General features: G+C 48.1%; 1 protein-coding gene across 5 annotated transcripts in view; it reads right to left on the reverse strand.

Annotated features, from left to right (window-relative positions):
* Nucleotides 1-18,475, reverse strand: part of KCNJ15 (potassium inwardly rectifying channel subfamily J member 15) — a 36,137-nt gene extending 17,662 nt beyond the window's left edge. The window contains exon 1 of one of the 5 annotated variants that reach the window (XM_081138931.1): nucleotides 18,124-18,475. The gene's annotated coding sequence lies outside the window, so the exon portion shown is untranslated. Of the gene's footprint in view, nucleotides 1-3,281; nucleotides 3,303-9,051; nucleotides 9,073-18,049; nucleotides 18,085-18,123 lie in introns of those variants that run through there. The other 4 variants (XM_081138924.1, XM_081138927.1, XM_081138930.1 and 1 more) reach the window with 4 other exon arrangements.
* Between the last annotated feature and the right edge of the window lie 5,865 nt (nucleotides 18,476-24,340).

Consider the following 24,340-nt stretch of genomic DNA (forward strand, 5'->3'; position numbering starts at 1 on the left):
TACGGAAGACACCAATCGTATTAAAACACACTCACTAAAATAGTTTAAAAAACCAGAACTGTGCTTCTTTTCGAGCATTGATTGGTAAGAGCTGGCGCTCTGAGAGACGTGAGAGACCCCGAAGCAGCGGCCATGTGAAAACTGTGACGGGGCCGCAGCGGGGCCCGTGATTACGGCGTGTTACACACGCACAGCAAGAACGCAGAGGCTCTGCTTGCGTGACTGAGGACAGCTGTTCCTCTTACGCCCCTTCCGAGGCCCGGGGTGGACCTGGGCTTACCCCTGCTCTGAGAACATCCAGGAATGGCCAACCTGCGAGCCTGATCAGCTTCCCCCCAGACGCCCTCTTGACATTGTTGGCCATCAGCCTGGCAGACACGGTCTCCCCTGTAAACGCAGGGGGCCCCTCCGCGGTCGGGAGCCCAGGGAGCAGCCTCACACGGGTGCTGAGTTCCTGCCCTCGGAGCGTCCCCACAGCCTGCTCTGGACATGACAGGACAGTGTCCTCTCGCGTGGCAACAAAGGAGGAAATGACAGCTCAGGTGCTCATGGAACCCCCGTCCTCGGGGCCTTGCGTGTCAGTCCTCCTGACCGGGAGCTGGAGTTTCACTGTGAATGTAAAACTCATTCCACTAACACGTCTTCACTCACGTGCAGCCTCCTTGACCCCGGGTTCAGGGTCGTCCTTACCAAGGAAAAGAAAGCTCACTCACAGAGACGACACTGCCTTCGAAAATCGCCCGCGGCCCCCCGGCCGACAGCGCGCCCCTGCAAGGCAAGGGCTCCGAGCCTGCTCCCACTCCCCTGCCGGCTTTCTCTCCAGGGCCCTGCCTGTTCCAGAACAGCTCCGCGCCTCCCCGGGGGCTCTCCCCTCCCCTTCCTCCCCGGCCTTCAGGTCAAGTTGGATATTATTTCCTCCTCTGTACTTAAAAACCACGAAACACTTCTTCAGAGGCAGCATAGTGTAGGGGTTAAGAGTACGGGGTCCTGCTTCTGTTAATAGAAGCTGTGTGACTTTGGACAACTTAGTTAACCCCTCTGAGACTCAGTTTCCTCATCTGCAGAGTACCGATAATAGTAATTCCTGTGCATGATAGAGTTACGTGAGGTGAAAATATATAAAGCACCACAAAGCTCTGCCTGTTACACTCATTACTATAGGAATTAGTTATTATCATTTACAGTAAACAAAGCACACAAACTAGAACTTGCCAAAAGGAAATTACATTTACCACAGACGAGGGCAGAGGGGTAATAGTATGATTATAGAAAGTTCTTGTAAAACAGTAAGAACTCTTCCCCCCCCAAATGGCATGTTTATCAATATGATTCAAGAAAATGTAAGAGGTGAAAAAACTTGAAGAAGATATTTTAGCACCGTTTATTCATTCACTGAGAGTTTATTGAGCACCTGCTATGTGCTCAGGGCTGTGCAGGGTGCTGGGCTCCAGTGGTGAGTAAGCCTGCTGTGCGCCTTGCTTTCACTTTCAGGTAGTTAGTTAGCAATGGAGCAGGGGAGGGAGTTGCCAAGTAAACCATTAGCCGAGCTACTTAAAGACATTTGTGGGGGGAATTAGGGAGAAATTTAAGGATGGACAAGAAAATAGAACATGAAGTATCTATACCATGCCCTAGTCTGGGGCTCCAGGGCGGCTTCCCTGGGGAGGTGGCATTAAGCTGGAGATGTGCAGAGTAACATGGCTGGTAAGGAGGCCAGATCGGAGAAAGATGAGTGCTCCAGGCAAAGGGACCCCTGGAGTTTGCAAAGGCACAGAGTGCGCAAGGCCACTGAGTATTGAGGAGGGGAGAGTGAGGGGGGGTCAGGCAGGAGCTTAGGGCAGAGCCACGTCGTGCAGGGCTCAGTGGGCTCCTTGAGGACAGCCGCCTTCATCCTAGGGATAGAAGCACCTCAGGGCTTCAGTCACAGAAGCGATAGGGTCAGACTTGCTTTATAAGTCGTCATTTTCTGACACAGCCCGGAGAATGGATGGGAAAGAGGCAAGCATAGATGCTGAAAGTCTGGTTAGCTGGCGCTTTTAACTGAGCCTAAAATGCTGCACGGACAAGGGCGGGCCCCGGGGATTGAGAGAACAGGGCGCTCTGAGGCCCCCATTCCAGACAGACTCAAAGGGCATCCCTAACAGGCGGGCTTTGGGGTGAGGGTGGGCAGGCAGGCGAGGTCTCAAAGGCCACGCCTGACACCTTGCATGAGAATGAGGTGGCTGGGGTGGGCGGGAACTTACCGGTTCAGAGGATGGGTCTCCCTCAGTAACTTACAAAGCATTCAGACCTTATCGGACAGCTCGGCTGTTCGAATGTCTTGCTATTTTCTATGGGTTTGGAGCTCACTCGGTACTTCAGGTCAGGGACGGAGGATCCAGCCCGGGGGCGAGGAGTGAGGGGGCACAGGGGGCTGTCTGGGTCACCGAGGCAGAGATGAGACCTGGGGTCGGATGTGTCTGCTGTTTGAGGAAGGGCTGGCCCCGAGGACGGCCTTTCATGTTCAAGGCTACAAATGGAATTTGAGACGTGCAGGCAGATGACATTCTCTTAGACAGAGAATGTGGGAGAAGCAGCCCCGGACTGAGCCTGGGGCCGCTCCGGGCCAGGCAGAGCAGGGCCACCGGCAACGGAGCCAAGGAGGGGCCACGGGTCCAAGAAACACAGCCCGTCGCTGATCAAAGGTTTGCAGAGCCATGTCAGCGTCTTGTGCGGACAAGCACACGGAGATGAATGGCTTTGCACACGGCTTCTGATAGAGTGCTTTGGCGTCGCTTTTCTGGCAGCAGTTTGACAAGGTGTGCCCAGAGTTCAAAACCATTTATGCTCTTTAACCCAGTGAGAGTGTGTCTAAGAATGGGTCAGAAACGTGCGTCAGGATTACGCATAAGCATGCTCTCTGCCTTACTTATAATATTAAAACATTCAAACGAACCTGAATCACCAATACTATAGAAAGGATTTAAAATTTATAGAATATTTATAAGATGAACTATTGTGTAGTCTTTAAAAATCATAGCAAAGCTAAACGTGTCGCTCTAGAAAGAAGCATCCGAGAAAGCTGAGTATCCGGTGTAGCCGCTCTCATTTTCTCTGTAGGTAGGATTAAAATGAAATGCCTGCAAAATGTTAACAGCAGTTATCTCTCCAAAGGAAAACAAAATTAGGAAGGTTTTTCAATCAGATTTTCCATTTTTGTGCAGTTAATCTGAAAATGCAATTTCCCCAGCACAGACCATTCCCAAACATTCCAGGTTTTACTGTAAATGAGCAGTACTTACTGTGCTCTACTGAGAAACTTTCCACACACCGTCGTGGCCAAACCGTGAGAAATACGTTACTCTCAGAGACGCTGTGATTGTACAAATCCAAGAACCGGGTGTCCAGTGAATGCGCAGGGCTGTTATTTTATGCCAGGGTGAGGCTGTGTTTAATTGACTGGGTGAGAAGAATGTGCGCTTCACCCAAGAGGAACGCTGATGAAGCAGGTCTCCTGCCCAGGGCCTCTGCTCAGGCAGGTCCCTTTACCCCAAATTCTTTCTCTGTGTCCTATGCTTGACAAACTCGTATTCATCCCTGAAAGCCCAGTTCAGATGCCACCTCCTCCAGCTCCCAAGGAGAGAGTTCCTCTTGTTCCTCTCTTCTGCCTTTTGCAAACCGTCTACACCTCCTGATCAAACTCAAGGTGTTACTGTAATGATCTGTTTAGAAACTTCACTTCTCTTTACACAAAACTCTGTGGGTGGGTGTTCAATTCATCTTTCAACCCTACTGCCAGCAAGAGCCCTGGAACCCTCACCCTGAACCTGCCCCTGTTCCTGTGTTTATATATTTATTTATTTCCATGCATGTCTCCATGGTCACCCAAGCGAGATGCTAAAGTCTGCCTCTTCCCCCACCCATCGTCCCATGGTCTTCAGTCTCATCTCTTAGATAATTCTTGTTTCCATCCCCTGCTCCCTGCCCTTTCATGGCTTCACCCCACTCACTGCATCCCCGGCTTTTTCTTGACCCCTCTCCAATCTGACTCTCTTTTAGAGCCAATCTCTCTAAATACAAATATAACCTTTCCAAAGTGAGAACTTGTCTATGTCTGTTCCCTGCGCCCTCCCTCAAATTGCTCTTCATTTCTCATATGATGAAGTCTAAACTCTTTACCCAATGCCCCGTCTTCTGGATCCAGCCCCCGGCTACCATTTTGGTCTCTCCTCTGGATGTCCTCCTCTCCATCACCCACCTTCAGTGGTGATGAGCTGTTTTCACATCTGCACACACTGCACTCTGCCCCCACCTTCTGCCCCCTGCCTCCCCATGTCTCCTGTGCCTGGAAAGCCCACCCTAGGACCAGGTCCCTTGGTTGCCCCTGCTAACTGCTCCCACTGCAGGTTCTTTTCAGACCCCAACTCTCCTTTAGCACCAAAGTGTGCCATCACCACCCTTAGCACAGCATCATGCATCTCTCTTAATGCACCAGTTTCTCCCTCCAGGGGGCAAGTTCTTTGAGGGCAGGGATTGGGCCATGTTCATCTTTGCACCCACAGTAACACAATCCCTGGTGTATAGTAGGTGCTCAAAAAAAAGTTGCAATGACTCATATGCATTACTCTATAAATGAGTCAACCAGGGAATCAAAAATGGATTAGTAATCAATCCATAAATTAAAATGTGAGCAGTTTCAACACATTCATCATTACCTGTGAAGTTTTCTAAATCACTTTTTTGGAGTGATTTATAGTATTTATTCTTTGTTCTATCTCTGTGGGAGATGGGTTTCCATAGTGTTGAAATCCTCTGGTCTAACAAACACTTCCTTTTATTTGTCCTGATGCAGATACTCCCAGAAGCTGAGAGCAAGGTTTTGGAGGCTGCCAGGATTGGAGAGAAGGAGAGAGGACTTTCCAGCATAGAAGCTGGAGAAAGAGCAGCCAGATGGTTGAACAGCTATGTGAATTCATCAGAGTGGACAACTAGGGAGGTGAGATCTCAAGAAAGGGGACATGATCTAGGAGTCAAAGATTTGAGGGTGGGCAAGGAGGCACTGATTCTCCCCAGGGGGTGTGGTGTGTGTGTTAAGTCTTAGAAAGGCAGGCACACCTAGTTCCCTAAGACAGGAGGGAAAGAGAAGAGATATGTTCATTGCACATGTATTCGTTGAACACCTACTGTTTCCCGGACTGTTCTAGACACAACCGCACAATCTAGATGCTGCTCTCATAGAGCTTATGTTCCAGTTGTGGAGAAGAAGAAGAAAGAAAAGACAAGGTGTGGGAAAACCGTGAGCGGTGGAAGGTGAAAAGGAGGAACTGTGCTCTTAGTCCAGGGAATGGTGCCCTTTGCTGTAAGAGGCCCAGGGCTGGAGGATGTGAAGCACACCTGGGTTAGCTCCGGAACAGCACGTGGGGGAGGTGGTAAGACATGAAGAAAGGCGTTCAACCAGCTGCAAGGGCCCCTTCCAGTCTCCCAGGCACGAACCGGTATCTTCCGTTACACCTATCGTGACTTTGCCAAGGCTGGGCATCCAGGGAGCACCGCTGGAGTGTGGGAGAGGTGGGCTGCCCAGGGTCGGGGATTGGCGAGGCCTTGTGGTAATAGGTTACTGGGACTGTAATGTGGGATTACAAATACCACATTAGAAACATAAACATCCGAAAACCACAGAATGTAAACGCTCAAGGCCACAGCACACTCATCAGCTCACCGAGTCTATATAGTAATTGAGCCCATTAAGAAGCCTACTAGCTCTGCTATCTAGTTTTAGAAGAGCTATAATTTAGTATCACTAGGTATCAATTAGTCCTGTTTTCCTCATCTGTAAAATGAGAGGGTTGGACAAAATGACCTCAAAGTTTTGTTCCAGCATGGTCCGTGGCGAATGTAAGAGCGCACGTGAAATTCTGAAAGTTAATTTACTTCTTTAACATGTACATCGAATGTTTAGCTATCAGCGTTCAAAAATCAGCTGCAGAGCTAATGCAACTCTGTTAGGTCAGTGCACACACAGTTTTATCAACCAGCTTGGTTTTTAAATAAATCACCCTGTGAAAATACACAACCTAAAGGTTGGTGGCAGAAATCTCAAGTGTCCTGGGTAATTGAATAGGGTAATTGATGGGTCATTGATAGAACATTGAAACAGACTGGCTAAAATGATTAGAGATGAATAGGTTCTTACATTTGCAGGCTGGGGAAATTGCTTTGTGAATATTAGGAGAAAAAAGAGAGGCATTGGTTAAATGATACCAAAAAAAAATAAGAAGAAGAAAGGGAAGGAAGGAGGGAAGGAAGGAAGGAAGGAAGGAAGGAAGGAAGGAAGGAAGGAAGGAAGGAAGGAAGGAAGGAAGGAAGGAAGGAAGGAAGGAAGGAAGGAAGGAGAAAATGAGCTTTTCAAATATTAGGGCTATAGTAGCTAGGGATATTAAATAAAGTTATGCTAAGATTAATTTAGAGCAATATGGGTAGAATTTCTTTTACACTCTCAAAAACTGTGAATGAAATCTAACCAGGCCATGGGTAGATCCTAAGGTAAAATGTGGTCAACTGGACAGTCAGTAAAGATAACTAGCCAGCTGCTATCATTGAATAATTTAAGAATTGTATCACTTCTCATATGCAAGGAGACTTGTGAGTAACACTCTACAAAATCCTGAAAGAAATAAACCCAAGTGTCTGGGATTTTTCAGACAACTATATTTGTTACACATCTTATTATTGAAATCAAGGTCTTTAGGACTCAAAACTCTGCACTAATTCTGCACGTTATTTGTAAATTTAATCTGAATGAAGAGCTAATTGCTATTTTAAAGGCATGTTTGAGGGATTATTATTAGTTTCATACCCAAAGCCTTTGCTCATGCAAATAAACAGGTTTCCGTCTTTAAAGAACAGGGTATAAGTGTTAATCACTTGTTTTCCTTACAAAGTTAATACCACATTTTATTTGTAATCTCATGAGTATTGCTTGGTCATTTTTTAGCAGTTTCACAAGTAGGAGCTTTCTTCAAATCTGTAAGATATATACAGATTGAAATTAAAAAGAGTGGAGAGTAGGAAAACATTATGCCTGAGGGAGGGATGAATCACTTTGGTTGGACCCTCCAGAAAGGCCCGGATCCTTAGAGGTCTGGGTGTTTGATGTCCCCTTTCCTAGTTGCTCAGAGGGGTGTTCCTAGCGCTCTGGGGGTGTTACATTGAGTCCAGGCGTTGGGGCCCACCTCAGCTGAATGTCCCAGAGATCTGGGGACATGATAAAGGGGCCTGGCTCTATAGGGAGGCACTGGGAGGGCATGTGTACAGCCCAGACCTATAGGCTGCGTGCACCATGACTGCTGAGAGAGTGCCCTTCATGGCTCAGGCACGCGCCAGGTTCGGCTCAGCCTGGAGAACGGCTCAGGAATGAGGCAGAGGCCTGGCTCGGCCGAAAGGGTCTTGTGGGTGGATAATGAAACTGAAAGAAAAAGGAAAGACATGATGGCTTCCAGGAAAGAGACCACCCAGGCGAAGGCAACAAGGTGGGGGTGAATCCAGAACAACTGGCCGGGGCGGGGCTGGGAGGGGGAGGGAGAGGAGTGTGGGTGAGTGAGGCCAACCGATGGGGAACCGTGGCCGCCCAGCAGCAGGTCTTCCCACCCAGAGCTCCCAGGCCTGGCAGAGGCTTATGCTAATGAGGTCCTTAGGTCCCCTGGAGCCTGCCACTGACTGTAAACGTCCCCAAGTCCCGGGACACCTGGTGCTCTCGTGGTGCCAAACTTACTCTCTGTCTTTCTTCTCTCGTTTCAGAGAGCATTGTGGTTTCTTTCCACACCAGCCCGTGCAGCGTGTACTCAATTTATAGTTTACGGGGATTGCTCACACGCCCATATATGTTTTCCACTGGAGTCGGTACTTTTTCCTAGACCCACCCAAATTCCAGAGCATGGTTCATTTGTGTGCCAAGTTCCTAGTCTTTCTCTCTGTCACTCTCCTCTGCTCATAAAACCTTGGAGAAACTTACCAATGTAATGCTCCCTGTGTGTTTTTAACAGAAAGGAATGAAGGACCCCAAAAAATAATTACAAGGGAAATCTCTGATCCCATTTACATGGAGAACAGCAGCCATCTGTAGAGGCAAAGCCAGAAAATGAGTTCTCCCAAATCTCAACTTTTGTTCATCAAGGTTTGAGTAGCTACAGGGGCCTAATCTCTTTTATAAGTTAAAAGAAAAAAATTTAAAAGCTGCTTTAAGGTTTTTGTGAGGGTGGTGACTTAGATTCTGGAATTCTGAGTTTCTTTATAAAGAAAGTTTTAAAAAATACAATGAAACTGTATAAAATGGGAAAGTAGGATCATTTACTGTCATTTTGAGAATTCTTGTTCCCTGTTGATTTGTAGAAGACAGAAGTAGCTTCCCAACACTTTCGTGAAAATCATCTCACTTAGCTCTCCTTTCATCCCCGTGGGTGGAGTTGCTCCAAGTTTACAGATGAGAAACTAAGAAGTTAGGTGACTTGTGGGAGTATCACTGGCGCAGCCTGCGAGTGAGTCCAACCCGGGCTTTCGCTTAAGTCTAACACCCCCCAGCTGTCTTAGGGAAAAGCCTGTGGACAGCGTGGCTGGGGGCAGGAGGGTGGAGGCCTGAGTGCAGGAGGGGGGACCAGCCGCAGCCGATCTCTCCCTCAGGCCCGCACATGCTAGACCCCGAGGCTCAGCAGGTCAGTGGACCTCACCCAAGGGTGCTGGCTAGGAGTCTGCACGCCTGGGACTCACGTCCAGGAATGTCAGATTCCCAAATTACCTGCCAGGGGCTTTTTCTCACTGTCTTCTCATTTTCCGCCCTCCCCCCCCCCCTTTTCTGAAGGGCTTCAAGAATTCCAATCAGATATTTATATTCTCCTGCCTAGAAGTTTTTGAAATATTAATTAATTGACTTTTGCTAAGAAAATTCAGGCTGCAAGTCTTTTAACCCACCTCCATAGTTCTCAAAATGACTATACCATAGCACTGTAGTTGTGCTGAAGTTTAACTTAATCACAGTGCAGCACCGAGAAGCCAGAAGGTGGTCTCAGCAAAACAAACCTGACACGGTGGGGCCAAAGCCAGCAGCGACGGACTGTGCCCAGGGAACTGGCATCGCTCGCTCATTCACGCTCCACCGTATGACCGTCTTTGTCAGATCCTGTTTGTGCTCAAAAGGTCGCTGAGCTTACGAAAGAACAAACTTGGAAAGTCTCGCTTTAATCATTGCAGTAATTAGCAAATTTGGACACAGCATTATCTTTCCCCTCTTAATGGAAACACACTCAAGAAGGGGCTTGTAGTCCATCCAGAGCTACTCAGAGCACCAGAGCACGTAACTTGTAAAATCCAGGAGTTGCTGGAATCTTCCTTCAGGAACACATGTAACCCCCCTGCATGCTAAGCATATACTTTTAAAATCATGATAAATGTTAATTTACTGAATAACTTCATTGCCTTTAAGGGAAGAAGGAATGGATCAGCCACACTTAGAACAGGAAATAGAGGGAAAGGAACATTCGCCACTAACTGCCTAGAAGGACCTTCCTCCAGACCCCTGGGGACTCTGATTTGCCAGCCAAACCATAATCTCTCAGTCGCTCTGACTGTTCATCGGGCGAGTAAGTGGGGAGGGTGCTACCAAGCCCTCCTGCACCATCTTTTCTTCTTGGCACCTTCAGAAAACTCTCCGTGTCCATGGCCTCATTCCTTCAACTCCCAGGCATGCTCCTCCCCTTCTCTGATTCACGGGTCAAGGGTGGCACCCTTCGTAACCATGTTTTATTGAGAAAATTCCCACTCTCGGCTGCTACCGGGTCAGAAGACTCTTTGGTCTTCCATCTGCTTCGCTGATGATTCATTTTCTTTCTGCTTGGTGGACGTTTCCTCTGCCCTCTCCCTGCACCCCCTCAGTTACGTCCCCCGCGTCTTCACTCACCCTCTTATCTCCCTTCATGCTCTCTCCATCCTCCGCCTGACCCTCCTGCCCCTTCCTAGTCCCATCACTTCACTGTCGCTCACCAGGAGCTCTGAGATCCAGTCTGTGTTTCCAACATCCCCTGGGACACCTCTCCTGAGAGCTGCCCACAACTGACTTGTCCAAAGCGGACCTCGTGCTATTCTCCCTAAATCCAGTCACTTCTTCCGAGTTTTGGTTCCAAATGCTGGCATCCTGGATCTCCCGCCTGTTTATCTTTAATTCCTTCTCTCCTGCCCAATCCAGAGCCAGCCCAGGGCTTCTACCTTCTCGATGCTTCTTGCACAGTGCCCCTTCCCCTCCCACTGCCTCTGCTCTGCTCCAGGTCTTCGTTCCTTTGGCCAAGCCTCTCAAAATACCCTTCCCCCAGGTCCCTTGGCCATCACAGCCAGACTGAGAGTCTGGAGTGCAGCTCAGAATCCCAAACACCCACGACCTTCAGTGACCCCCAAACAGTCCTTCCCAGGCAGCCTACCCCTGAGTCTCATCTCCTGAGGCACAGCACTTAAGGGGATGGCCTTTAGAGACCAATGTCCTCGCTTCAAAGCCCGGCGTCACCCCTTCTGAAGCCTGTGACCACAAACAAGTTGCTTCGCCCCCGCACCCAGCTTTCCTCTTCTCTAAAACAAGGCTGACAATACAGCCGCAGGATAGGTGATAACTGTGGGTCACGGCCTACTGGGAACAACCTGGCCTTTAGCAAGCACTCAGCAGCGTGACATCAGCATCGCCATGATCACTGTCATCACTGCCACTCCGTCCCTGCAGCAGACTCAGCCCTCTGCACCCCACGGGCCTCCCTGCTCTTGTCCTCTGGTGCACCCTTGCGCCTGCGCCTCCTGACCTCTGGGGGCTCCCCCTCCCCAGGATGACTTGTGCAGTCCTGCTCATTTTTCAAGGTGCTCTCTCTCTCCCTTCCTCTCCCTGAAATCAATAAAGGTATATTTTAAAAGGAAAAAAAAACAATGTTACTATCCAAATCCTGATGGGGGTTGATTAAAAATCTCATTAAATATACATTTCTACCAACTATGGGGCTAGTAAGCCATAGACTATTTTTTCAGATACTGAAAACTAAACAAAGTGCTGTACGAAAGCATAGTTTAGAGAATATTCCCAGGATATTGGACTAGACAAGTTAATATCCATAATTATGAATTTTCTGTTTAAGTATGCACCCCCTTGCACAGCCTTAGACTCCGAAGCGCCACGCACTGGCACAGGCTGCTCCCAGGCGGGATCAAATGCATTTGATTGTAATCACGGAAAAGTGGCTCTTGTAAGTTTTAGTCCTATAATATTTCATCTTTAAAATGGGCAAATCTTAGAAAATTCTCTTCAACTTAAAATTTAAAACACATTGAGAGCCAAATACCCTTATTGCCACAGGTATGCTAACACAGACCATGTCTAAACATAGCATTCAAGGGAGACTGAAGGGATGCGAATTCCCTTGTCTCCTGGATCGGCCACACCATGGATCAAATCACCCCTTTCCACCCCCGGAGTGCAGCCTCTCGAATTCTTCCTCTCTTTTCTTTCCCTTGTTTGCTTCCCAGGATCAAACTTGGAGTGCGCGTCCCCAACCCAACCCTGCCGGCTCTGCATCTACTTCTGTTTTATTTCAATTTCCTTCTTTCCAGAATTCTCTGCGTGTTTCCTATTTTCCCTCTATGGGGTTTACACAACCACTATATTAGACGTATGTGGTGCCCTGTTTCTTGTCACTCATAAAAGTATGTCTCCCTCCTTATTCATCCCGTGTATGCAATTCCAGCAGCCAATCTATCACTCTGAGTGTTCGCCGAGGGAGAAAATGCTCCGGTTAGGAGTTTTCAGATACCTGTAATTTTCAAAACACTTCAGAAGGAAAGTTCTGTGCTATGTGTTTGCAGGATGGGATGGATGTAGGTCATGATTCGACTGAAGAGGTTGCTATAAGAAAAGTGGTGCCTGCATGTTAATGTGTGTTTATTGAACAAGCATTGCCTGAGGAGTAACTGGGGCCAAGCTCTGGGGACACAGAGGACAATCAGGTAGAATCTCCACTGTCACTGAGCTTGCAACCCGTCACGGAGAGAGAAATGTACACAGGCCGTAAGAAGTAGGGCCGAGTGGGATGAACTGGCTGTGTCCAGGATGGGGAGGGACGTCTACAGAAGGTTCCTAGCCCAGGCCTGGCAGGTCAGGATGGGGAGGGACATCTACAGAAAGTTCTTACCCCAGGCCTGGCAGGTCACTGATGTTTCCATGGCTGTGGTGCTAGAACCGAGGCTAAGCCAAAGGAGAAAGTTTATCATCTCACTTACAGAACAATAAATTATACACATAATGATGGAAAGACAAAAAGACACTGCCTTTCAAAATGGACACTATCTTTCAAAAGAATTATAAAATACGGTGCATGTAAAAGTAGGTTCAGTGAGCGCCAAATAGATTCCCAGGTTCAAACACAAAGCATATTTAAACCGTACATTCAATTCTGAAAACACAAACAAGATTCTGCAGCTGTGGGTCTGTGTGCATTTTGTTGGTGGTTCTTAAAAATAGATAAAAATCATGTAAGTCAATGATTTTATCAAATTGCTTCTTTGAGGCATGCCTGTCTTTCTCTTTTCCACCTTCCTCCTTTTAACTCACGTTGTGTTTGTGTGACAGTATTGGATGTGTCTTTGTAAACTCACCTAAATCCTTTCTGGAATAAGATGGATTTAAAGAAACAAAAAGTAAATAAATGTGGGGAGCTAACTGTGCGTGGCCACTTTGCAATCCTGACGGCCGGCCAGTCACCTGCAGGGGGCAGCTCGGGTGCCCAAGGTACAACTCACAGTCAAGTGGAGCGTGGCCATCATGGTGTGTCCTTTCCTGGAGCACCTGAGACCTTGCCACCCCACACCAATCACAGTCTGCAAACGTGTCCATTTCATGGGGCTGTGTGAAATGCTAATCAGAGGAGCGGATGAGAGTATAAGGAGGTAAGTGGAGCTGGGAGACAGTTCTGCAGTCCATGTTGGTGGTACATCTTGGAATTCAAGGTTAAGGGCATCTTTGCTGCAGATATTTTAAATGGTAGTGATGACTGTGAGGTTCCAAGAGGGAACCACATGGTATGACTACAACGGGTTTCCCGAACCTATCTGAGCACAGATCTTATTTCCTGCAGAGCAAGAACGACACAGAACCCTCTTCAGGAGTCTTTGCTTGCCAACAGAACCTCCCAGGATAGACGATGTTAACCTTAAACTTGACTGTGTTTCAGAATTGCAGAACTCTGCTCCTGCCTTCGGGCTGGGAAGGGGAACCAATCCTGCCCCCAGACCCCTAAGGCAGGGGGCATAGGGCCAGCACCCAACAGGTCTCCCCACATTTCCCGGGAAATTGAGTCATGAAGGCACTGGAGCCCTCCCCGCCCCTCCCCTTCCCAAGGCAGCTTTGACCTGCCTGGGAGAAGCCAGTCATTCCTCTGCCCACAGGGGCCGGGTGGGGGCTGGTGCCAGAGCTGGAACCTGAGTGTTTACTGATCAGATTATCACAGTCTTCCTGCTGCCAGGAATTGAGTCATGTGACCTAACACCCAGCTCCTTTGTTAAAGCGTGGTGGTAAATCAATATCCTGGTGACAGCACTTTGTGGTTTTTTTCAAACAATGTTTAGAGGGCAATTTGGGGAGACATTTAATCTTCAATATGAACCTTAGGTGGGAATTGTAGATTTAAAATTTATTAAACAGGACAAAATATTAAAAATAAAGCAACGTTGGGTTGTGACATTGTTGACATTGAAATATGCTCTCTATAACTACACAGTCGGTTTCAGCATGAATGTTCAGGCTAACTGCACACCCACGGTGCTGTCACTTATAAATATGTGTCTGTATGTGATGAGGCTCACAATCTGTTTATATATAAATTCTTTCCCTGGGCTTTTGAAAAGATAAAGAAGTCAGGGATGGTCCTCATTCCTTAGGACGTAGAGAATTCTAGACAAAGTGCTCCAGGGCTCTCGTATCTTCTTTAACTACTAGCAGGTATGTGGGGATGGGGTTCTTAGGAAGAGCATAGATGATGCCAAATTTCATGATGCTTCAAAGCAAAGGTAAACTTCAGAAGTGTTCTCAAGGGGTAGGACTAGACACAGAGGGTAACTCAGGAAGGAAGAAAGCCTGATTCAGGGAGCTGACCTTGTGTTCTTTGGCAAAGAAGACTAGAATGGAGCAATATATCAACCTGCAAATATTTGAAGATGTAAACATCACTGAGAGTGAGCATTATGTGGCCTGGTAGGCATGAATTTAACAAACATTATTACCGAGAAATGACGCGGGTAGCTGCTATCAGAACTGGAAATAGCATTAGTAGAAACCGAGGCAGAAGGGGCTGTTTCTTGCCACATAGATATTTCACTGGGGCAAACCCTCAAGCTAAAAGAGAAGCCGCTTCTTCATGCATTTTTAATGTCATTCTAAGTTCTAGGCTCACAACTGGCGTGATGTTCTTTGGGTTCTAACTTGGAGCTTTTTGAATGGAAAAGGTGTAGCGTTAATTTTAGTGCCCACACTCTCAGCTGCAAGAGAAGCAGATCTTTCATACCCTTGGGCCTAGTTAAGACCTAAAGGTTTGGCCACACACAGGAAAAATCCACCCTTCACGACCACGTGCCAATGAAACGCGAAACGTTCTAGATATGGCCCAGATCAATTTCCGGTATATCACTCACTGGTCACTAGATATGTATAAGCGTGATTATTTGGTATTTTCGCTGATGATTTCTCACGGTTACTCAGAGGGCAGTGAGCAGCTACAGTTTATATAAATTAGTTCAACCGAACAAGCACAGGCCTCTATGATGTATGACGCAGAAACACACGAGAACTTCAGCCCAAACCCAGGGCAACTTCTACTGAAACAGGATGTGGGCTGAAACCCAAACTCAGCTCCCTGGGTCCTCAACAGCCCCTGAGAATCAGACCCCACTGTAATGTTTCCCCTCTGAGCCAGCCCTTTGTACTCCAAATGTCCCCACTCTGAGGACTAACGTGACCTGTCATCCCAGGGACACAGTCAAGCCCAGGATGTCATTTCCCTGAACTCGGAGCCCTGGATGGGGGTGTGAGGGGCCCATGCAGCTCTGTGGCTATCGCCCAGCCCTCCACGGAAGAGCTGCTGGCTCTGCTCAATGTGGATCATGTACATCTAGGTTGCTCTGAACCTGAGCTGCAGGGTCGCGGGAAGAACAAAACTGAACTTATTCGGTTGCTCATTCATTTCGACGTTTCCTCTAGGTCCTCTGTCCTGCGGTGGCACAGACAAGCTCCTCCACTCCATTGCTTCCTACAGCACATGTTTTTGCCCCCAAACCCAACCCCTTGTTTTTCTTCTTGTGCACCTCTGATGCCGTGAGCATGACCAGGCGACCCCGGCTCGTCTCATTTCGTGATGAAAGTTCCTGGAATTTCGGCTCTAGGATGTGAGGTCCAGAAGCACAGGCCGCATTCTGGAACTCGGCTGCACGGAGCTTCTGGAGTCCGTTGGATGGCGGAGACTGCGGGTTTCTTATCCCTTCACGGCGGAGGAACGATGCTCAGTGCAGCCAGTGCAGGTGCACAGAGAACTCAGGAGCCCCCCAACACACCAGAAGCCGCGCCCCCAGGCGGCTGTCTGAGGGGAAGGTGAAAGGCAGGCAGGCAGGCGAGAGCCAGGGTGGGCAGAGCTCCCCCGCCCTGCACCCCGCGCTTCCCCACCCGTGAGCACCGCGCTTTGCAAGCGGAGCAGCTAACGATGACCTTGCCAGAGCTCCCTGACTGTGTTTGGAGCAGAGTTACTTCGACTGCAAAGAAGAATTAAAACAGCAACCTTTGGAGATACCGATTTACTCCGCCGGAAGGTGCTTGCATTGTTGTGGGGAAAGGGCAGTAGCTGAATTACTTATAAATTAAAGACTGAAGGAAATGATTAGGGAGGTTTACTCGCCTTGCACAGTCGCTCCCAGCCCACCGGCGGCAGCTCTACGGGCTCGGGGCTCGTCCTGTGGACCGTTGTGTCTGGCCTGAGACTCTGACGGGTGCACCAGGCCAGTCTACACGCAAGTCTGGCCTCTGAAGCCGTGTGCGAGGGGGAGCCAGCGGCTGCTCCGCGGCTCTCGCGGATGAGAGGGGCGGCAGGAAAGGATATTTCTGCTGCTTGGCGTTTACGGATTAAGTCCGAAAGCATTTGCCTCTACTCAGTGCCTAAAGCCACATATTGGTGGTTTTCTTTGCGCAAGCAGGCTGTTGTCATTTAGGTATATAATTGCACGCACGCACACATGCACACACATGCACATAATCGCACACACGCACACACGCGCACACACGCACACACACCAAGACAAGAGGGCACAGCCTCTTCCAGATCCCTCCTCGCAAGCGTGTGCTGAGCCCCGCGCGACGCAGCCAGCAGACCTGCTTTTGTTGGCTCTCTGGGGCCGCCGGTGGGGGGGGGCTGGGGTCTCGCTCTCTTTCCCCCCACACAGGGCTGTCTGCACGGGCTTGAAGTGTGAAGGGTGGGAACGGGGGAAACGGCACTTTCTATAAAGTGACCACAACTGCTTTGGGGAGGAAGGAGCGGCAAGAAGGGGGGTGGACTTTTTAAAAATGTGTTTTCCTTAAGCAACCAGAAATTCACAAAATTCAGCTGGGTCTATTTCTATAAAATCCCCAAACGACGTATGTGTTTATTTAACTCAGAGAAGAAACGTCAGCTCCGTTATTTCATGAGCATTTCTGAGATACGAGTCCCTGCGACTGGGCTAAGCTCTCCCCCTTCCCAAGCTTCTGTGAAGCCCGCCGCGTGACCCCTGGGTCGCGCTCCCCGCGTGGTCGTTTATTACAGTCCCGCCGGGAAGGAGGAACCTGCTAAAACAAAGCCCAGCGCAGAGCGGCGGGAGCTGTGTGGGGTAAGTGCTTCGTTGTTCAAATGGAGGTCTCCTGATATCTAGTTTTTATATAAGGGTGACGTTTAAAAATGCATTCTAGTTGTACTGGACTCTGTAGTTTGATACTTAGGACAATTTTCAATTGAGAGAAGTTTTCACCTAAGGCTATTGTTGATCATTACATATTTGTTTAAACATTTACCAGAGTAGATTGGGACAGGATCTGGGGCAGCAGCTGATGAAGTGTGTGAGTATGATTTTCAGTTTTCAAAAAAAGAACTTTAAGAATCACTCGTAAAGTCCTTCCTTTAGGTCAAGAAACCAAAAAAAAAAAAAAAAAAAAAGGTGAAGGTATTTTCCGATAAGGAGAAATAAATCTTAGCGTTTGAACTGAGTGGGACCGACTTTGGTGTTTCATTTTCCCAAGTTAAATATTGCATTTGTAGTACGTTTCTGAACCTGTGACTTAAAGTAATTGTGAGGTCAAGAAACATCCACTGAACAACAAATTCTTATTTCCTCCAGGCAGCTAAATGCGGAAGTGCAGGGAGGAGATTAAAAAAAAACTAGTTCCACAGGAGCAGTGTGGAAATTTCACCCCGCGGAACACTCCTGAGCCGAGCAGTCTGGAGGCACAGGAAACCATACAGATTATAAAGCGCATTACGCGGGGGTCGCGGACAAGGCGCCCAATGTTTTCAAAGTCAGAATTGTTTACATTGCTCATACCTACCACGGAAAATTTACATAACTTTTTCTCGTAAGGATAGGTAACAGATTTTTAAATATTCCACCGAGGTTTCGCCTTACGGCAACTAAGCTGATCTCTCTACCGACCAAGGAGAAGTCAGTGCGGGGGACCAACCCCGAGCACTATCTAATCTCTGCGAATCGGTAACAGACTCCCCCTGACAGACGGCAAGAGAGCACAACACGCACAGAGCAGTCGGAGCGGTCCTTCCCCCTTGATCTAGATCACTTACACCCACAAACACAAGACAACATCTGGATACTGTTTCACAGGCAAGAATAAAGCACTTTTCTTTTTTTGCCCCATCATTAAGCAAAAACCCGTTTTCCACATGCAAACAGCACTTGTAAACTCCCCCAGATAAGCTTGGCCGTCTTGAATGGTTTCAGCGCGTTTGCTAAGAATCCCGGTTTTCCTTACCTTGGGCAGGGAAGGGTTTCAGGGGTGTCTCCCCCGCTCTGCCCGCCCCGGCTCTGACACCCCCTGCCTCTTACCTGCGAGCACCGCGAGACAGGCTCCTGGCTCGAGGTGAGCGGCTGTCGGGGCAAGGACAGGATCCGTCCATGCAGGTCGCCTTGGGAAAGCTAGGTGCTTAGGTTCCCTCCGAATGGAGAAAACTCTCTCCCTGCTCGCTGTCAGTCAAAAACGAGTTGGTACAAGCTTGAGTAGGATTTACCTGAAGGAGCTGAAGAGAGAAAGAAAGAGATTGGAAGAGACTGGGCGGAGGGAGGGAGGGCCTGGAAAGGAGGGAGGGAGGGAAGGAGAGAAAGTGAGGGGGAGAGAGAGAGAGAGAGAGAGAGAGGAGAGTCCACGATGTCAGCAATGTGTCTTAAGGAAACCTACAGACCCGCAGAGAATTCTAATGGACCCCAGTTTTGAGCTTTCCAGACACCTGTATAAAGGAACACTCATGCCCTTTGAAAGAATGCCAGTTACTCTTTGAAGAAATTTCAGCCACTCTTCTCAAAGCCTTTTTAAGGTCCCTTTGCCTAAATAAACTATAAATAAATAACCAGATTATTTTTTCTAACTAACCCTCCTTTACCCCAAGTTCTCTCTCCCTTTCTGCTCTCCCCCCTCCGAATGAACAGTAACGGTTATCCCTGCCCCCAGGAAGAATCAGACAAACCCATGCAGATCATACGTACGTCAAATGCATATCAACAAAGTGCCTCAGGGGAGGACCCGGTGTTCTTTGCTCAGTCCCCTCGTGGCCATGCTGATTTTCCCTGTAGCCTGTTTTCCTCAATCAGAAAGTGTCAAGAAGTTGACAAATGTGGGGAACACCAGGCTCTTCTGGATCTTAGAAGCTGGGATGGGGCACCCGTGTTGGAATCTGGTGTCCAAGGTTTATGCACAGAGTTGGGTGCTTTTATGAGAAATGGGCAGAATGCCATCCTCAAAGCAGAGTCCAATGGGACCTCTCTCAGTCTCTGGAAACAGAAGCAGCGAACTTCCTCCTCGAATGCTGTTGAGTGGCCTCTTTGTGCCAGGCGGCTTCTTGCAGCCATTGTGCCAGTCCAAGCCCCATGTGGGCCACCAACCTTCCCACGGCCAGAGCGGACAGAGACCCCGAAAAGCTCTAAAAGAGAGGATGACCTTCCCACAGGCACTTTCTTCAGCCAGATCCCCTGCCCTGGCCCAAGGTCAACCCCAAGTGGAGCAAAGGCTCTCTGTCACTAAGGAGCCAGCTGATGAGACACACACATGTCCCCTGCACAGGCACCTGGGCCAGGTGGACAAGGCTGCTTTAAATTAGAGGGACCAGCAGGTGACATGGTTTATTGGAAGCAGAAGACATGTCCCCTCCCCTGAGTGCTGGGGTCTGGGGAGGGAGGGGTGAGACCCCCTCATTTCTCCTCCTCTCTCCCTTGACGTGAGGCCCCGCCTGACCTAGGTCATTCCTTTCCTGTTTCCCCGGTGGGAACGGTGTGTCGGTGTCCTTTCCTTTTACTCTCCTCTGTCCCATGAAGCAAGGGTTTCCTCTTCAGCCTGGGAGGACACGGTGACCCCTCAGCACGCTGGCCGCCCAGAGGCTCGGGGCTGGAGAGATGGAAGAAGCCGCACAAGGCTCGGGCTCTTCAGGCTGCTGGTCCTTCTCCAGAGCTGTCGAGTCAGATAGGCCTCAGAGGAGGAGATGGGGAAGGTCCCCTGTAAAACAGGCCAACAGAGGTGGAGGGAGACAAAGAGGGAGAGCCCAGCGTTCAAAACCTGATCCTATCCCGCCTCAGATGGTTTCACAGGCTGTTCCCTCTGCCCCGAGCAGCCTCAGATCTTCATTCTGCCGTCTGGTCCGTTGTCACTGCTCAGGTCTTAGCCCAAATGGTACCTACTCTGGGACATCTTTTGTAAGGTCCTCACCTTATGTGATCCCAATCCAACTCTGTATCTCAACATTCCCTTCTGCTTTGAATGCCACTTAACGCTGTCTAAATTGACTCTTTACCATGCACGATGTGTTCTATTTCAGGGCCCTGCCCCACCTGTCTGGTTCACTGTGTGTCCCTTGGGGGACACCCAACATGTGATAGTCTCTCAAAAAAGTACGTGTCAAGTACATTGAGAAAAGGTTATAAATGGAGGCTATGATTTGTTACTACGGTTGAACTTTAATTCTTATCTTAGTTTTAATTAATATTTGCAGTCTTCCCTTTAATTAGTAAACTAACACTTGAGTCCTCTCCTTCCACTTATAAAGCTCTTTCAATAATGCTATTAATTTGATGCTCAGGCCCAAAAGGCACGATCAGCTGCATTTTAAGGAAGAAGAAGTGAAAACCAGAGAGGGCAAGCGGTTTGCTCAAGTTCACAGAGCTAGAACGAGGTGGGCTGAGGCTCAAAACAGCTCTTCTCACTCGCAGACCATGCATTTTTCATTAGGCCACATTTTTCTCAAATTAGTCTACTGCCGGCATACATATGCATGTGTAGATTCCTTTGAGTATCAAGTCATACACGACATGAATTATAATACTCTGGTAAGTTTTAGTTCTTTCAGGACCGTGCATAGTAGAGCTCACATCCATTCGTAACAGTCTTCACAGTGACGAAAGAAGAAAATTAGTCCCAAGGAGTATGAATTCATGAAAGAATTTAAATGTTAAGCCAATATTCCTCATTTTGGTGACGTTTAACTATTTTCAGTCTTCTTCATTTGGAGATATTCAACAGTTAGATATTGAGGCTGCTGATGCAACAGGATTCACAAAAGGAGGTCAGGCATTACAAATGTGTGACTGAAATGTGGAGAGGTGAGTGGGAAAGTTCTAGAATGAGCATCTATACATCTGTGAGATTTCTGTCACTGAGGACAGACTTTGTTTTACATGTTTTAATAATGGAATGATCTAAGTATTTCTGGAAATTTCTGAGGCTCATGAGGGAAATAGGACAAACGATTAATCTGAACAAAAAATATTGTGTCACTCAGTCTTGAACTCGTTCACTTCGCAGCCTGATTCTAAGGAGTAGGGTCCGGAATCCACCATATAAGTTTACTTCAAATAGCACAGTTCATCATTTTGTAATGGAAGATGGTCAATGTTGTTGGTCTTGTAGCCTAAAATAAAAAACAAGCATGAATGACTACTCAATAAATTTCCCTCCTTCTTTCCTTTTTTTCTTCCCAGTTAATGGAAAGAAAATTCTTGCACTTGTCAAATTGAAATATAATATATATCTAAAGTCTGGATTTTTACCCAAAGTTCTAAAACGATGTATGAAAACTGGGCAGAAAATATGACAGGAACTAGCTTTTTCAAGGGAGCCATTTCCCAAGAATAATTTCCAAAAAAGAAAAAAAAAGGCTGTAGTGCATCCAATCCCATCTTGGCTTGAATCGAGGCATAAAAAGCTTTGAAGTGTGATGAGAGGGAATAAAAATACATTTTTACCTTTGAATAGATCTACTTAAGTTCGGTTAGATATAGAACTATTTGGGGGGGGGGTAATGTCAGTTTTTAAAACTTTATCAAAGCCTCCTATGACCCTCACCAACTTAAAAAGTCCTCCACAGGCCAGGCAGGATTTGGTCATGCGCCTGCAGTTTGCTCCCACCATCCCTGTCCTGGAGGTATGTAAAATGTCCCCTTGGAACATAAGTGAGCCATGGAGAACAGAGGATGTCCATTTCAATCCTATCAAGACTCTGCAGGCCAGAGACGGGGACCTGCCTGCCTTTGGCCTGACCAGACAGAACCTTATCTTAGGAAGCCACAAAGTTGAAATCTCCTCTTGGAGTAGGTGTTCTAGAAGCAGATGTTGAGACAAACATTCATGTGCAATTAATTAAAGAAGTGCTCCTGGGAAGGATTCGGAGAAAAGTAGGGGAAGCAAGTCAGGGAGAGAGGAAGTCAAGAAAGAGTGTGGTTTTAGGCCAAGGCCATTCCCTGCCTGATTCTGGAGAGAGTTCTGGAGTGAAAAATAGCATTTTAGGTAAGGGAGTTGGGCTTTTGCTCTTGGCCAGTCAGCCTTTGCTAAGAGTAGAAGGGGTGATGGGCATACGATCTCCCAAGTGCTCTGGCTTTCTGCATCCGCCTTAGGCAGCCTTAGGGAGCTGCTAGTAGGGGCTGCAGGCCATCAGAAGTAATACACGTGGTAGCATAGAAATGGGCACCAGCCCCCAGAAGTGGCGAAGGGGATCCCAGGGAATCTGAGCGGATCACCAGTAGCATTGGCTACAGTCGCTAATCCTGTGAGGGCTGGAATGATTCCTTTCCTCACTGTGGCCCCTCACTCCCTCAACACCCCCACCCCCTTCCTCCACTGCATCACATTCCCAATCAAACTAAAATTGGGAATCTCGGCACCAAATTTTGGAATTTGATGTAAGATGCACATGCTCAGTCTTAGCTCCTTCCTCCCCCCACCCAACAGCTCCCCCACCCCACATCCCTCTTCGCGGTGGGCTCTGAGCAAGAGGGAAACTTTCACTAACAGTTATGTTCAGAGAGAAAGCAAAGAGAGTCACAGGGGTGAGGTGAGAGCTCAAAGGAACCTAGAGATCGCCAGGCCGAGATTTTTATGTTTCTGTTTAAGACACTGAAGACCAAAGAGTGGCTTTCCCCGTGGCCACAGGGCCTGGACCTCAGGATCTACATAGAGCAATACCTCACCCAAGGCTCTCACACGCCACGCTGTCCTATGGCAGTCCCTGCGTTTACACGTTTGTACGCACATGAGTTACTCAAGTGGCAGAAACCTACACTCAAGTTTCATTGGTGTAGAAAGAGCTGCGGGTGTCCGTTTGGGGCTGTCAGAATGCGACAAACCGCTGCTCTGCTCACTCTCTCCCTTGGGCTTGGCTGAGGGGCTCCGAGGCTGAATCTGATAAAGTTTGAGTAGAACAATAACAATAATTACTCCAGTGACTCAAGCCTGAGAAGCCTGGTAGTGGCTACTGCACCAGATTAGGCTGGAAGCAGAAAAGTGTCCCAGGCATTTAACTCAAAGTGGAAGCAGATGCCGCCAGCCCCGTCCCCAGAGCTCCCGGTGCTTGAATTCTCTCCCTCTTTGCTCCTTCCCATAGGAAGCCTTATGGCCCAAGCAAGAGCCCTGCTGCGTTAACCGTCTCCTGTTCTCGGCCTGCCCCCACTCAGAACTCATAAGCCACTTAATTTTTTTTCCTAACTAAAGATTCAGCCAGGTAGTGATAAAGATAAATGAGTGTGTGGTAAATGTGGGGCCCTTCTGTTGACTACAGAATCATGACCACATGCCGAGTTTTAGGGCAGTATCCCGAGAGAAAGGAATGTGGCTGTTTTGTGTTCTGCAAAAGACCTGAGACATTTTGAAATTATCAACAACAATAAAAAAAAAAAATTGAAAAAGAGCTTAAGAGGCCAACTCTTCAAGTCATAAGGGCCAGCACTGAACAAATAAGGTCAAGTAAAGGTCTTCCCATAAACCTAATAGGAAAGCTGGCCTGTGGGTGAGCTGGCTTTTACAAGTTTCCTAGACCTGGTGACAAGGCCAGTTACTCCTGTTTGGCTAACAGAAGACCCCTTGTCAAGAAAAGGCAAATAGCTCTGGCTAAACTCCTTAAAAGTTTGTTAAGGGCCCTGGCCGGGAGCTCAGCTGGTTAGAGCACCATCCCGATACGCCAAGGTTGCTGGCTTGATCCCAGGTCAGGGCACACACAAGCGTCAGCCAACGGACGTATAAGTAAGTGGAGCAGCAAATCAATCTCTCTCCCTTCCTCTCTCTCTCTCTAAAATCAATTTTTAAAACTTTGTTATGTTCTTGAACAACACCTCCCCACCTCTCCACGTTCTGTCCTTCTTCACCAAGTCCCATCAAACGGTCCCCTCCCTACAAGCCTCACTTATTCAGACATTTCTCTCCATGGTATTTTGGTCTCTGAGCACAGGTAGGGTCTCTTTCCCACTTTTCCCAAGTTCAAAATCTGGCCTCTGGCCCAGCCCATTGGATGCACATTGGATGTTTTGTGGCCCTTTGTTGGCTTAGCAATTAGTGACATGACTACGCTGTTAACGCTCTCTTTCGTAACGTTCTCAGTCACTTCCCTGTGAACCCATGTAATCTCGATCTCTGAAAACCACAAAGAAAAACATGGTTGAAACCCCGATTCTGCATTAGTACCCCCGTTTCTACACAGAAGGAGAGCCTTGGAGAATTCTCAGGACTCATCTTAGGTACTTACTATAAGCAGAACTGAGTAAACAACTAGGTTTTTTACTTTGGGATCTTTTC

The sequence above is a fragment of the Miniopterus schreibersii genome, assembly GCF_964146895.1.
Source record: "Miniopterus schreibersii genome assembly, chromosome: 5".
Classification (NCBI taxonomy): domain Eukaryota; kingdom Metazoa; phylum Chordata; class Mammalia; order Chiroptera; family Miniopteridae; genus Miniopterus; species Miniopterus schreibersii.